Source organism: Capricornis sumatraensis, chromosome 22 (genome assembly GCF_032405125.1).
Source record: "Capricornis sumatraensis isolate serow.1 chromosome 22, serow.2, whole genome shotgun sequence".
Taxonomy (NCBI): Eukaryota; Metazoa; Chordata; class Mammalia; order Artiodactyla; family Bovidae; genus Capricornis; species Capricornis sumatraensis.
The window spans coordinates 33,521,273-33,536,862 of NC_091090.1; the positions used below are offsets into that span (position 1 = coordinate 33,521,273).

At 43.3% G+C, this 15,590-nt stretch overlaps 1 protein-coding gene, 6 non-coding genes and 1 pseudogene across 7 annotated transcripts in view; 5 read left to right on the top strand and 3 right to left on the bottom strand.

Moving 5' to 3' along the window:
* Positions 1-15,590, top strand: part of LOC138069278 (zinc finger protein 184-like) — a 1,142,341-nt gene that overhangs the window by 17,717 nt on the left and 1,109,034 nt on the right. The window lies entirely within an intron of this gene.
* On the top strand, positions 3,078-3,150 carry TRNAM-CAU (transfer RNA methionine (anticodon CAU)). Its single transcript has one exon. It is a non-coding gene; the product is annotated as a tRNA-Met (tRNA).
* Positions 5,694-6,221, top strand: LOC138069630 (vesicle transport protein SFT2A pseudogene; annotated as a pseudogene).
* On the bottom strand, positions 7,129-7,201 carry TRNAK-UUU (transfer RNA lysine (anticodon UUU)). The gene has a single exon. It is a non-coding gene; the product is annotated as a tRNA-Lys (tRNA).
* Positions 9,502-9,574, bottom strand: TRNAM-CAU (transfer RNA methionine (anticodon CAU)). Its single transcript has one exon. It is a non-coding gene; the product is annotated as a tRNA-Met (tRNA).
* On the top strand, positions 10,404-10,485 carry TRNAL-AAG (transfer RNA leucine (anticodon AAG)). Its single transcript has one exon. It is a non-coding gene; the product is annotated as a tRNA-Leu (tRNA).
* On the top strand, positions 14,936-15,007 carry TRNAQ-CUG (transfer RNA glutamine (anticodon CUG)). The gene has a single exon. It is a non-coding gene; the product is annotated as a tRNA-Gln (tRNA).
* On the bottom strand, positions 15,417-15,527 carry TRNAL-CAA (transfer RNA leucine (anticodon CAA)). The gene is made up of 2 exons: positions 15,490-15,527; positions 15,417-15,462 (listed from the first exon to the last, which is right to left on the bottom strand). It is a non-coding gene; the product is annotated as a tRNA-Leu (tRNA).

Here is a 15,590-nt window from a genome sequence, read left to right on the forward strand (position 1 = left end):
AATAAAACTTGGATTCCAAATAAGTTATATTGTAGGAGAAGGTGATGGCACCCCACTCCAGTACTCTTGCCTGGAAAATCCCATGGATGGAGGAGCCTGGTAGGCTGCAGTCCATGGGGTCGCTAAGTGTCAGACACAACTGAGCAACTTCACTTTCACTTTTCACTTTCATGCATTGGAGAAGGAAATGGCAACCCACTCCAGTGTTCTTGCCTGGAGAATCCCAGGGACGGGGGAGCCTGGTGGGCTGCCATCTGTGGGGTCGCACAGAGTCAGACACGACTGAAGTGACTTAGCAGCAGTAGCAGTACTTTTAGCAAATAAGAAAATTCTGTTTTTCTTGCTATTTGGCTGCCCCTTTCTGATATTATTATTATTTCATTCTTAAGTAGTCGTATTTCCCACAAAATGAATCATTTTTTCAGTGTATGAGTTTTGTCACGATCAACATAACATGAAACAATACTGGAGAAAGAGCATATACATTTCTGTTTTACTGTAGTACTTTTTTCCATTCCCATCCTTAAAGCATTTCCAAATTAGAGAAGTACATTCTTTTTATCCCATTCTTTGAAAATAAAGATTTTACAGCAGGCCAAACTTTAGCGTAATTTCTATGGCCAGCAACAATGACAGCCACATTAGAGGCCCAAAGAGTTTATCTCATTGCATTTGTATGAGGTTAAAAATCTCAGTAAGTGCTTCTGCACATTTTGAAGAAAATAAAACTGAGTATAAACTTCAATAAACCATGAAAACCTCAACATCATGAGTAAACAAGCCACAGTCTTTTAAAGCAATGCTATATGCACACGGAGTGCAGGACATTTAGCAGATAAGACCTTTTTCATATTCTTCGGTAAGGCTAAATAGAATTTGCCAAAATTCACATTTGCACCTCTGCAAATTGTGCAGATAGTTGAACAAGACCTAGTTTGTAGTTAAACAAGATATCAACAATCATTTAAGTATGTAGCGGTTTTCTTAAATCTACCTACAAATCAAGAAGACGATTTTCGACACTATGTTTCACGTGAAGTCCTAGGAGGTAGGGAAACAGTTTTTGGTCACCGCATTTTGACACATCACTTGAAGTTGTTGTATTGTAGACAGCAAGCTCATCAGACAGAATCAGCTCCATGTTGCAAGAGACCAATACATGGTATCGAAATTTACCTTTTTGTTTGCCTCCCGGTTGCAACCTCTGCTAAGTCGCTTCAGTCGTGTCCGACTCTGTGCGACCCCATAGACGGCAGCCCACCAGGTTCCCTCGTCCCTGGGATTCTCCAGGCAAGAACACTGGAGTGGGTTGCCATTTCCTTCTCCAATGCATGAAAGTGAAAAGTCAAAGTGAAGTCGCTCAGTCATGTCCGACTCTTAGCGACCCCTTTGACTGCAGCCCACCAGGCTTCTCCATCCATGGGATTTTCCAGGCAAGAGTACTGGAGTGGGGTGCCATTGCAACCTCTGAATCAGACTTTTCAAGTGTTATACCCAACTCTATTTCTGAATGAGCACTGGTGTCATTTGGAGACAAGAAAACCTGATTGGAAAGTTCTTGCCCGTCTAAACCCAGATTTGGGAGATTCAGTCTCCCCATGTACTTTCACACCTCCTTTTTCACCATGCCCAAATCCAAATCCTTTTCTGCATACTGTGCAGTTGCTTCGGTAATTTACCTCCCTAATCCAGTTATATGTGTTCTTCAATCCGTCATTTAGACTTTTTCAGTGATCTGGGTCATGCTAGAATTCCCACTGGAGTTCGTTTGTTCCCACTTTCATTATCTAGACTCTTAGAAAACATGGTCATAATATCCACAATGTTAAACACAAAGCTAACACTATTTGGACAAAAAGCACAACAGTTAATCTACAGGCACAGCCAAACTGTTGACGCCCACGACTACGGATCGCTTATTTTGCCTATTTAAGCCACAGCACTCAGAGGGATGCAACAATGGACCGCCCATTGTTGCGAACGAGAAATTACGATTGCCCTTATCAGCGGCCAGGGGGAAACTGCGACTGCAACTACAGAAGGTGAGAAAGACGTGCGGCATCCATTTGACGGTAAATCAATGTTCTTTTCAGCCTTCCGGGGTGGGGAACCCCGGCGCTATAAAGTTGTAATAGGATTTTTTGTCCTTTCCCCAACCGTCCGTAGCCCATCTCTGAACCCGGAAAACACTGACTTTTCTCAACTGGGGAAGAGGTTTCCCGGGAGGTGGGGCTTTCCCGAGACTTTCCCTGTAAACCAAGTGAAAGTGTTAGCCGTCGGTCGTGTCCATCTCTGTGCGACCCCATGGCCTGTAGCCCGTCAGGCTTCTCTGTCCCCAGGCAAGAATACTCGAGTGGGTTGCCATTTCCTTCTCCAATACAGTAAATAAACCAGGCTTTTCACCTATTCTTGTTTCTGTAACTACAACTCTTATACCATCAGATTCCCACGAGTTTGCAGCAAGGACACCTTACTCTTTGAACTATCAAGTGCCACATAGTCCGGACGGGGTTCTCTGGACGGAGCAGTGGTCGGGGATGATTGTAGTCCGTTGAAAAACTGATGGGACTGGGGGAGGTGTTTAAAAATGAGGACAAACCGCTTTCGGGGAAATTTGCCTGCGAAGGAGCAAACGAAATAAAGCGACGGCTTGAGACCGAGGCGCCGAGTCAAAGGAAGTGTTTTGTTATTTAAGACAGTGAACACTTAAAAGTGTTCAAAATACGGATGCAGAAGAATCGAGTATTGAAGGAAAGAGGGATCATGAGAAAGGAAGTGGGCAGACTTCCTTTTCTCTAGAGACCACAGGGATGGACGCCAGTGTAGTTTTAGTGCAGGTTTCTGGGCAAGACGTTAAGGAAATTTTCTTTCGGTTGTGAGAAGTGGAGGTCATCAGTTCAGAACGAGCGAGATCAACAGCGACAATCCTCACCTGACTCAGGTTGTAGAAGCTATTGCACTTGTGCAGAACAGCTTTGCATTTCCAAATTTAAGTGAGGGAAATGTACAGCAAGACCAAAGTTTAAGCAAAGTAAAATCCAGCGTTAAAGATATTTAATGAGCAAACGTCGCCACCTGCCTCCTTAGCGCAGTAGGCAGCGCGTCAGTCTCATAATCTGAAGGTCCTGAGTTCGAACCTCAGAGGGGGCAGCTAACTTTTTCCCTCAGGCGTCGAAAAGTTACAGCCTCTCGTCAAAGTCTGCTTCCTGGCCGTTGAGCTGAAAGTGCCCTCGAAGAGGTTAAGATTAAACTTTATCTTCCTCCCAATTGGTAGGTACAAAAATATGCAGACACGTGCCTCTTTATGTGTAGTGACTTGTTTTCTTCATTTCTTTCCAATGGACAACCTCAAAATTCCTCTGATTACTATTCCTTCTTGAAGCAGTATCCTATTGGTGCACTCTAATTTATTGAAAAAAAAACAATGTACAGATATATTAAAATCTGATATTCAGTTTTCTCAGTAAGTTGTTTCCTCTTCAAATATATATGCCGTCTCCTTGCCCTGGCCTCCCTATCTAATCTGGTTCTAACTGGTTTCCCACCTGTACTACAGTAAATTGTTGTTGTTCTTTAGTAGATAAATCATGTCTTACTCTTTTGTGACCTCATGGCCTGTACCCTGCCAGGCTCTGTCCATGGAATTTCCCAGGCAAGAATACTGGACTGGGTTACCATTTCCTTATCCAGGAGATCTCCCTGACCCAGGAATCCAACCTGCCTCTCCTACAATGGCAGGTGGATTCATTACCACTGAGCCACCAGGAAGCCCACGGTATAGTGGTCCACAAAACCATCCCCACCCAAAACCCCCGGAAAGGACCTTATTGGAATTAGAGTCTTTGCAGTTGTATTGGGCTTGCCTGATGTAATCGGGCTTGCCAGGTGGCGCTAGTGGTAGAGAACCCGCCTGTCAACACCAGAGACCTAAGAAAGGAGGGTTGGATCCCTGATCAGGAAGATTCCCTGGAGGAGGGCAGAGCAACCCACTCCAGTAATCTTGACTGGAGAGAATACAGAGAAGCCTGGTGGGCTACAGTCCATAGGGTCGCACAGAGTTGGACACGACTGAAGCAACTTAGCACACATGCATGCACATGTAATTAGTTAAACTAACATGAGGTCATACTGAATTGGGGGTGGGGAGAGTACCTTAAATTCAGTGGCTGGTGTCCTTATAAGAAAGTGTGTTTCATCCACTCTTGTATTTCCAGTGCCTAGCACAGTATCTGACAAACAATAAAAGTGAAAGTCGCTCAGCCATGCTCAACTCTTTGCAACCCCATGGACTGTATAGTCCATGGAATTCTCTAGGCCAGAACACTGGAGTGGGTAGCCTTTCCCTTCTGCAATAAACACTTGTCAAATAAGCCAGTGAATTAATTAGCATATTAAATGTTGCTGTTTTTGTTTGTAGGTGTGTGTGTGTGTTTGCCACATTCCCTGTAAGAAAGGTATTTTTCTGTCAAAGGAGAAGTTATAAAAAATAAAGAAGTGATTCATTCTTAGAATAGTTGAACACAAAGGTATATAGCCAGCTTGTGCATAAGATTCCTAAAATGGAGGCTTGTTGCCAATCCTCTGTTCTTTTCACTTCTTGATTCTCCTTCCTCATAAGAACATTTTGGCAGGCTAATTTTACCGGCTTTATCCTGGACATGCGCAACGAACTAAAAGAATGGGGAAAGTAGTTAATATAAATCCTCCAATCAGGAACTTAACAAGTGCTATTCGTGGCCCTCATGGAGACCAATTGTCCAATAAAAACTTAGGTGACCTCCAGGAAAGATTTTAACTCTGGTCCTCAACCTATGAAGAGCAAAAGGAGGGAAACTACATCTTTGGGATAAAAACCGAGTGGACTCAGTGTATTTGCCTCCAGACCTTAGTCTGTAGGACTCCCTTCTGCAGAAGTAAACTGCCTTGCTGAGCCATTTTCGATTGTGTGTCTTATTCCTGAGACCCCGAGAGCATTTCCAACATTCTCTATCACTATATTCAGTTCAGTTCAGTTCAGTCGCTCAGTCGTGTCCGACTCTTTGTGAGTCCAGGCAATCAACACATCAAATTTGGATTTTTGCAATAATCCCCGCAAGAAGCCCTACCTACTGAAATTCATCCTACAGTTCTCTGGCTTAGTCTGTGCTGGAAAAAGAGAGCGCAATACTTAGGCTTCTCCTGCTAACTATCCGGACCTCAGACAGTCTATATTTCAGTGTAGTTCTCTTAACAGTTCATTCTGGTGCAGAATGGAAAAGCTATATCCTGGGGAACATTTTGACCATGTCCTCTTGAGCCTCAGTCTCTGATTCCAGGAGCCTATATCTGCTACAGTTTAAGCAATGCAGTTAAGGATTTGCAGAGAGGCCAAAAGACTGGATTGTCTGGCTGTTAGGCAGTTCCTTAGAGAATCTTGATTCTCACTGGAGCCACCACTATTCTGAATCTGTTCCTCTCCTTTATAGAATTAGAAGCTATTTTTTAATTCACTGATTTCTTCAGACGTGCAGGACTGATCACAATAGCCAAACATTAGAGAAATTCCAAGCCAGAGTATAAACATATTATAGCCATATTGATGTTTGATCAGCATATTCTTTCTCATGTAAAATAAACTCTATAGTGGAAAGCAACCAATATTTGAAGATTGCTCTATGCACCTGTAATCAGAGTAATGGAAGTATAAAATATTAATGACTGGGGGCCGAGAGAGGGGCGGGCCGGGCGCCGCGGCCACGGCCGTGGAGAAGCTGCGGCAGGTCCTAAGTGGCCAGGATGATGAGGAGCAGGGCCTGACCGCACAGGTGCTTGATACCTCGACGCTTAGTTTCAACACCAGGCTGAAGTGGTTTGCCATATGCTTCATCAGTGGCATCTTCTTCTCCATCCTTGGAGCTGGATTGCTGTGGCTCCCTGGAGGCATAAAGCTTTTTGCAGTGTTTTATACCTTTGGAAATATTGCTGCATTAGCCAGTACATGCTTTTTAATGGGACCCGTGAAACAACTGAAGAAAATGTTTGAAACAACGAGATTGCTTGCAACAATTATTATGCTTCTGTGTTTCATGCTCACCCTGTGCGCTGCCCTTTGGTGGCATAAGAAGGGGCTGGCCGTGTTATTCTTCATATTGCAGTTCCTCCCGATGACCTGGTATAGTCTGTCATGCATCCCATACGCAAGGGATGCAGTAATTAAGTGCTGTTCTTCTCTCCTGAGCTGAAAGCTGTTTGAAAAGAAGGAAACTATTTGAAAAGACCTTTTAAAAGTTGCTGTTCTGTTTTTGGTGTGGTGTCCTTTTCCTGATACAGTGATCACTCCAGAACAACTGCACCGACCATCTAAGCCCATTTTGTATACTGGTAAAACTACGTACCCATTAAACTGTTAAATGCTTGTGACAGCAAATTCATTATGTGCCATTAAAATGCTCTGTCAGAGACGATGAGATTTTAATCATTGCCAAGTGTAAATGATTTTTAACCTATTTTTAAATCTTTTTTCTAAACAGCATTTGAGATGTGAATATTTAAGGATAAACCTACACTGCAAGATATATTCAGCTTTTTTGGTGGTTTTTAAGGGTCTACATTTTGAAAATATGTTTTTAAAATAAAAACTTTAAATGTGAAAGCTTTTACTGTAAGCTAAACTGCTTTATTGTATGTAATAAAAATAATATAAATCTTCATAATTTTGAAATAAACCCACACTTGGAAAAAAAAATGTTAATGACTATGATATCAGGCAAGGATGGTCCAGTGCACTCACCACCGAAATAGTCAAGCCAAGCCCCTCAAAACAATAGAATTCTGATCCTAGTATGATATTTTTCTAAATAGGGCCACATTATCAGGTAGATATTCTTTTTACCCTTACGGAGCTTTGCAGTCCAGAAATGCCTTCTCAGCCATCCATTATCAACCAACTCTTACTTCACTTTTAGGAAATTTTTTTGTTCTGGTACAAGGCCATGGTACTAAGATTCTTCTTAAACGTTAGCTGCGACCGTTCTTATGTAATCATCCCATATATTCAGCTCAGCGTTTAGCTTGAGTCACTTACACTTTCCCTCCGCAGAAATACACGCGGAGGTGGAGTCAGAGCTGGATACCAAAAGCCTAGGAAAGCGCCCGAACAGGGACTTGAACCCTGGACCCTCAGATTAAAAGTCTGATGCTCTACCGACTGAGCTATCCGGGCTCCCTTAGTTGTAGCTTGTTTTCTAAATATCCTAACGTGGAAAAAGAAAAGTACATGGACTCTAAAGTACAAAGTTTAATTTTGTTCATATTCCTTTATCTTTATTCCTAAGTCTATCTTTGCAACCTTGTATAGGGCTCACAACTACTTCTGTCCCCAGGTCATGACAAAAAACATAATTCTCATACCTGAGAGATAGTAACCAACTTTTTCTAAACGTTGTATAAAACTAGAGATATCACCTGGACCATCTTGTCCTTCATCTTCAAATTTTGAGTTCCAAGTCTCCCCCTAGCCCTTAAGAATGCCTAGCACACACAAAAAAAAGCCCTCAATAAGTAGGCTTTAAGAACTTATTTTGAGCAAACAGCTTTGCCCTCGGCTTATAGAGTGGAAGGCCACCACCTCTGCCCTAGTGGAGTTTACTCTTTAGAAGTGAGTCAGCCTTGTAAATGACGAATTACATAATAAATGTTTGGTTACTGTGATAAATGTGCTTCAGAAAAAGTACAGCTTACTGAGACGTGTAGAGAAACAAACATATAATCTCATGACCTGAGTTTCCAAATTAAATGAACAACCCACTCCAGTACTCTTGCCTAGAAAATTCCATGGATGGAGGAGCCTGGTGGGCTACAGTTCATGGGGTTGCAAAGAGTCAGACACGACTGAGCGACTTCACTTTCCTTTCAATACAAGTGAACTCTTGGAATAGTGTCTGGGATTTGCTAATGGTTAGGTGAAAGGTAAGTGTTATTATCATTATTATTTTTATTGTAAACTACATGAATTAGAATATCATATTTACTCGTTTGGTCATGCTACCTTAGACAAATTACTTAATCTCTCATCCACTTTCCTCCCTCAAATCCTGCAACAGAAATTTCTTCCTCAAAGGTTGCATTTAACATGATGATAGGAGGTACATTTCCAATTATGTATTTATTCATGCCACTATTCAAAATAGATTTGAGGTGGTCTACACAATTTCACTGTAATAAGATAAAAAGAAAAACATTACTAGACTTAAGTTAGGATAAAGAATAGAGGTAGAAAAATAAAAGTCTGCACCATAAAGTGCCCCCTGTCCCCAGATCTCCAAGACAGTGGATTGATTATAAGGGGAGGTGACCTCTTCCAGGGGGTCAGAGAAGAATTTTCCCAGACCACAATGTTTAAACTGAGAGTCAAAGGCTTTGTACTGTAAAGTTTATAGTAATAAACTACACAAAAATGTGGCTCCCACATTCCAGGAAGTGCAAAGAGCAGAACACTTTGAGAACTTAATGAAGGCCTGTTGTACTTATGTGCAGATCTCTTCTTGGGACAGTATTGATACAAGTGGGGGCAAGTTGAACAGAAAGAGAGAGACAGAACAGAGACTGACAGGCTCAGAGGTTATGGCTAGGAATGCATCATACAGACTTCATTCTTGCAACAATATAAAGTCATTGGGGATTTTAAGCAGGGAGGAACAACATGGTCAGAGATAATTTCGAATAGAGCATGCTGGTTTCACATAAAGAATGTGGCGGCATGGGACAAGAGATGATAGACTTGGCCTACTGACTGACTGTGTGGCAGTGCTGGGGAATGGCAGTACTGGGAGCACTTGGGCCCAGACTCCTCCTTGGGACCTAGAGAGGAAGCAGTGTCAAAGTCATTTCTCTCTGTAACTCATTGCCCTAAAAAGCAATTTACTGGGAGAGGCAGAAATAAGAGAATAGGAAAGGGCACTTGGAATCTTTTGCAAATTCTCTGGAAAGCATGGAGTGTTTGCTCTGATTTTGATCTGCCTTGTGAATACCTGAGGGTTCTGCCACCAGCAGCAGCAGGCAAGCTCTGAGTGATCAGAATATTGAAAGGAAGTGACCTTCTCCACAACTGTCAACATGAGATAACTGCATATGTGCTGAATGATTCCAAAAACGTGTTCAGCTGATTGCATTCAGATCAGATCTCCTGAGGCTGCTGTTAAAAATCCAGATTTGTCTTGTCTGTCATGTCCCACTCAAACATAGCAAATAAACTCCATGAGATCAGGAGCATCTTCTGTTGGATACAGTGTGGTATCCCTTAGCCCCTATGTTATCAGTCAAGGTCTACAGCTGGAACAAGAATTTTGGAGTAATCTTACTGAAATTACTATTTTGTGTCTGAATATTACACGGTTCTGTAAAAGAAAATTACCCGTTCGGTTTCATCGAAGCAAATTTCCTCGTTTTTGTTTTGTGTTTTGTTTTGTTTTGTTTTTTAAGACCTACGGAAGGAGAAGAAAACAAAAAACTAAAATTACACGTTGCCCCCTCTGAGGTTCGAACTCAGGACCTTCAGATTATGAGACTGACGCGCTGCCTACTGCGCTAAGGAGGCAACTGTACCGCCCCTTTCAATAAAAGGTCTACCAACTTTATTGCAAGAAAAAAAAATTATCGGAATCACAATGCTTCAAAAGAAGATGGAACTGTGGTTTAATTCGCGTCTAAAATATCCAAAGTTTGGACGCCAAAGCCACGCAGAACAAGGGTAAGGGCCTGACTGCCAGCCCAGCTCGTTTCCCCTGAAAACTGTCCTGCAAAGACAGGGCAACTGAATCTGGACTTTGCAGAAGCTCTGTTTGCTATAACCAGCACCTGTGGAGATGCGCTACCTTCTGAAAAGCAAACAGGACTTCAGTAGCAAGGTCTGCACTCTCTGCCTCCCTCATGAGGTTCCGTGGAGGAGTTTGGTCTCTTGAGATGATGAAGGAGGGCGGGTGAGGCGGGACCCTCGAGATTCTTTCCTCGTTTTTTTTTTTGTCAGCCTTTCTCCAGGCTCAAACCAAACTCCCGGACTTGCTCACTCCTATAGTCCGGGGGCTTGCTCCGGAGTCCAAGTGGATCTGGAGCCCACAGCATCCACTGGAACTCTCAGTCTGCGTGACTCTTTTTTCCTACATTGGTGACAGATGGCGCAGGTGCCTCTTCCCGCGCCACCTGCGGCGTCACCATTCAAGATGAACCTGGGAGCCATGAGAAAGTAAAGTGTCAGGGGTCAGGGGATTCTCGGGCTGTGGTGGGAGTTGGGAGCGGAACGCTGGAGGAAGGGCCCCGGGGACAGTGCCGAGTGGCGAGGGCCTGGCGGGGCGAGAGAGAGGAAAAGGACCTGAAACGGGTCGCAATTTGGGTCAGATGATATGCACGTTAAAGCCGGGCTCGCGAGAGGTAGCGTGGCCGAGCGGTCTAAGGCGCTGGATTAAGGCTCCAGTCTCTTCGGGGGCGTGGGTTCGAATCCCACCGCTGCCAGGGTATTTTTGCACCTCAAGCTGGTCTATGCATTCCAAGTCCAACGCACACAACAGTTCTCACAGGCTCCAACTTCAGGTAGGTTCCTCTCCTCCTACAACATCCGTTTTCCCAGAGACCAGAGATGACACCTATAGGCACTGCCCCCGAAACAGTGTCCACCTCATGACAAGCCTTCAACTGATTATTCCAAGGAACAAAAAGTTACTGAGCATCTACTGGGCGTGGTATTTACTCCCTCGTATTTTCACCACCCAGGAGTATAGAACATATAACAGACTTTCTGTAATTCATACTTTTATGTAAAAAAGGAAAAGAAAAAAATCAGATCCTACTGTGTACCACCTCCTAAGTACTTACTTAGGCCCCGCAAATGCAGTAGTGCTTATTATGGATGCATTATTCCATAAATGGTGGACTGATGAACGACGGTCAGTCTCCCTGAATCCATTTGTAACTGGAGACAGGTCCTGCCCGGCCGCAGTTCTCAGCATCCCTGCAGCCTTCTCATTTCACATTTTAAATCCTATTTATGCTGATCTGAGGTGTGGCAGCTCTTCTTATATTCAGCTTCCCTTCACCTCACATTAAATAGAGGCGCTTTCCCCACTCAGCAGGTGTCTCTGCGTCTGCTGTTGGGCGCCCTCAGTCTCTGCTCCAAGCAATTCCCTCTGCCTTCAAAGTTTCTCACCCTTCAGCTAGGTAGTTGCTGTCTCCTGGAAGCCTCCCTTGATCTCTCTCCAGAGTTAAAATTAGGCACTGAGCACCTGGATGGGAACAAAGAAGGAAGTCCCTGCCCTGGTGCCTAGGAGAGAAGACAAGCAATAGAGGCATAATGGCCACAAGAAGGCACAATTTCCACTGATAAAGAATCCAACAACGGAACTATGAATTACATTGTAATGTATAGTTACCAAAACAAAGAACATTAGGACAATGTATAGACAATATATAGAAGGACATACTTCAAATTGTTTCCAGTGGTAACAGTGTTAGAGGACAGGGAGATTATAAATTGTACTTTAGACATTTGTTTGAGTTGTTAGACTGAGTGGATATTTATTTCATAAGTCCAATAGGTGAATTCACAAGTCTGTAAATTAAAAAAAATTTTAAGCCCAGTCTGACAAATACGGCAAAGGAGAAATGGAACAAGCTGGGGAGCTTGTAGCAGGGCTGAGCTCAGCCATCCCTTCCTCTGGCAGGTTTTCCTCATCGCTACCTACTAATTGCTAATACTAATGGCGTATTCCTGTTGTTTTGCATTGGCCATGCTCTGTTATCACTCTATCTATCACTTATTTTAGCATTTACCATAACTTTTGGAATTGGAAAATTTTGTGTAATTGTCTGCCTTTCTCTATGCATCATAAGCTTTGTCAGGTATAGAATCATATATCTCTCACTTCTCCACATCATGAAAACTAAACAGATATTTCTGGTAAGTAGTAATGAATAAATGAATAGATGAAAGATTATCTTCCTAATTTGTGAAGTGAGTAAGGTATATAGAGCTGAGGCACCAGGAAGACCTTGAGATCTTCAGTTTGAGGTAGGGTCATGTGTTCTAAAGCCCCATTTCTACAGGACACTCCAGCTGAACTTGGTTCTTGACCACTGATTTAGCCACACTGACTTGCTCTTTTTGGATTCAGCTCTGCTACCAGGTAAGTGTAAACCATTCTTGCTCAGATTTTGAGGGAACAGATTGTTTCTGGATTGTCAGACCATCATTTCTTCCCCTAAACATTCCCCTCAGTGGTCTTTGTTGACATTCACCTTGCAATATGAGGTTCACATTCACCTTGTGAACCAACCATGGATGATTCCAAAGGAAAATAACAATCTTCTGAACTCCAAACTCATGAATAAATAAACCAACCCATGGCCAGATCAGAGAAGGTGATGGCACCCCACTCCAGTACTCTTGCCTGGAAAATCCCGTGGACGGAGGAGCCTGGTGGGCTGCAGTCCATGGGGTCGCTAAGAGTCGTACATGACTGAGCGACTTCACTTTCACTTTCCACTTTCATGCATTGGAGAAGGAAATGGCAACCCACTCCAGTGTTCTTGCCTGGAGAATCCCAGGGATCGGGGAGCCTGGTGGGCTGCCCTCTATGGGGTCACACAGAGTCGGACACGACTGAAGCAATTTAGCAGCAGCAGCATGGCCAGATGCCCTATCTTCCAGCTCCATAACAACTATCCTTCCCTGAGATAAAAAATGTGCTAAGGTTGAAACAACAATGATTTTATGCCCCCTTTTTGCCTTGTCTAGCCTCAGAGGACAATTTAAAGGCTATCGCTAAAGAGTGGGCTTTTGAGGTTCTGGTTTAACTTTAAAACTAACGGATATAATAGAATAGAGAGTTGATGTTCATGGAGGGAAGAACTTAGGAAAACTGTATAAGTGACCAGGGCAAAGTCTTTGAATTTCACTGTTGCCCTCTCTGCTGCTGCTGCTAAGTCGCTTCAGCCTGGTGCTGCTGCTAAGTCGCTTCAGTTGTGTCCAACTTTGTGCGACCCCATAGACAGCAGCCCACTAGGCTCCTCTGTCTCTGGGATTCTCCAGGCAAGAATACTGGAGTGCGTTGCCATTTCCTTCTCCAGTTGCCCTCTCCATCTCCCCCAAAATATATTCACTTCAATCCATATTTACTGAGCACCTGTTTTGTGACAGGCAACTTGCTCGATTGTAAATCCAGCAAAAGGATGAATGGCAGAAAAATGATTCAGGAATTCATAAGCATTCCCATTCATTCTTGGGAGATTACCAGAGGTCCATGAAGAATGTAGGGTCAGTAATTAATATTTAGACTGACTAAAGTAGGCCACCTCACGCGAAGAGTTGACTCATTGAAAAAGACTCTGATGCTGGGAGGGATTGGGGGCAGGAGGAGAAGGGGATGACAGAGGATGAGATGGCTGGATGGCATCACCGACTCGATGGACATGAGTCTGAGTGAACTCAGACTGAACTGAACTGAAAGTAGTAATTTATACTGAGTATTTTTTCCAGTGATGCTACATGTATGATCTCTTTATTATATGTTGTTCTTAAAAATTACTAGATAATCATGTTATGTCAATAAAATGAAAATTTAGAGAAATAAATGACCATGCCCAGCACTATGACATCCTCTCTTGGCCATCCACACTCCAGGATACGTTTGTGGGACCCTATGGCTACTGGAATGTTGTACCTGGTAGCTAGAACCTGGAAAGGAACCCTCCACTTGGCAAAAAGCCACAATCATGTCCTTTAGACTTGTCAGATTTAGCCTATGGAGAGAAGGAAAAAGACACTCCTCCAAAAAAGTCCGACTCAGGCTATTTATTCACTCCTTCTTTAATTCATGCATGCATTCATTGATTCATCCTTTAATCTATGTGGTTCATGCAGCAAGCGGAGAAAGAAATGGCAACCCACTCCAGTATTCTTGCCTAGAGAATCCTGTGGATGGAGGAGCCTGGTGGGCTGCTGTCCATAGGGTCGCACAGAGTCAGACATGACTGAAGTGACTTAGCATGCATGCATGCATTGGAGAAGGAAACAGCAACCCACTCCAGTATTCTTGCCTGGAGAATCCCAGGAACAGATGAGCCTGGTGGGGTCGCACAGAGTCGGACACGACTGAAGTGATTTAGCAGTAGCAGCAGCAGCATGCAACAAGCTATAGATTAAGTTTCTGTTAATACTATGGACCAGAACCATCAGGTGTCCTGTACTTAAGGCATCTCAGAGTGAAAGGACAGATTTTAAAATGGCAAACACATAATTACACCTAAGCAGGAAGCACCAAGGAACTTTGAGGTTGCTCTGGAGGCATTTGCAGGTATGCTAGAATGAAAAGCGAAGCTGTAGAGAAAAAATATATATGTTAATTTTTCTTTTTTCCCTTTTGAAGGGCAAGATGGAAATCCACTTTGCTTTTGGCATGTGTCGGAAATAAAGGCAAAATCAAAACCGCCAGAGGTAACCACTTTCTCAGATCAGGATCCTGCCCTTCCCAGACATCAAGGGAAAGAAATATGGGAAGAAGGCTCAGGGAAAACAACCTCCCACAACCTCCCACCCTTGAGTTTGGCTTCTCTATCGCCCTCTGGCTTAAAAGTGGCAGATTTTCCATCCCTCTCTTAAAAAAAAAAAAGCCTCCATAAATTAAAAAAGAAGAAAAAATCAATTAGGAAGAAGAGCAGAGCTTTTGGTTAAAGTGGCACATTTCATTTTAAATTGTTTTTTATACATCTCTGTTGGTAAAAATAAATAAATAAAAAGCACAGTGATAGAATAATTTTAAATGAAGTACAGTCTATAAAGATTTTAGATGACTATACTGTGTACCTGAAACGAACATTATAAATCAACTATACCTCAATAGAAAAGGAGAGGGGAAAAAAAGCACAAAGAGATATCAGATGGACAGTGTATCAGGTTAACAACGAGAGTGGTTCCATGGTGTAATGGTTAGCACTCTGGACTCTGAATCCAGCGATCCGAGTTCAAATCTCGGTGGAACCTTCCTTATTTCTTTCTTTTTCACGTTCCAATCCCTTAACAGAGAGAGCCAAGCTACTTTCAGTGTCTGCACTTTTAATTTTTGATAGGTTCGGCCAGTGAGAAAGGGCGTGAGACTAGGATCCCAATAGCCCGCGAGCTCAGGACAGTCTGTAATCACCGAGTCTGTGTACATGTCTTTCGGTTCCCGTCAGGCTCCTTTTTCTGCCAGGACGCCTCTAGGTTAATGAGCGTTCGGTGAAAAGCGCCTTTCATGACAAATCGGAGCACAGAGAAAAACGAGATCCATGATAAGTAGCAACGGAAAAGAAAAGGGTCGGACCTCATTAGGGGTCAGTCGTTAGGGCTGAAAGGGGGGAAAGTAGAAAGAAGAACGAATGCAATTGCTGAGAAAGTGTTGAGAAAAAAAGTCTGTCAGAAGTGGGATTCGAACCCACGCCCCCATTCGGGGACCAGAAACCTCTGTCAGAGGAAGCTTGTCTGAGCTTGAGTCTGGCGCCTTAGACCACTCGGCCATCCTGACAGGTTGACGTTTCTCGGTAAACAAATAAAACCTTCAGATTCGCTGGACGTGCATTCCTCACGA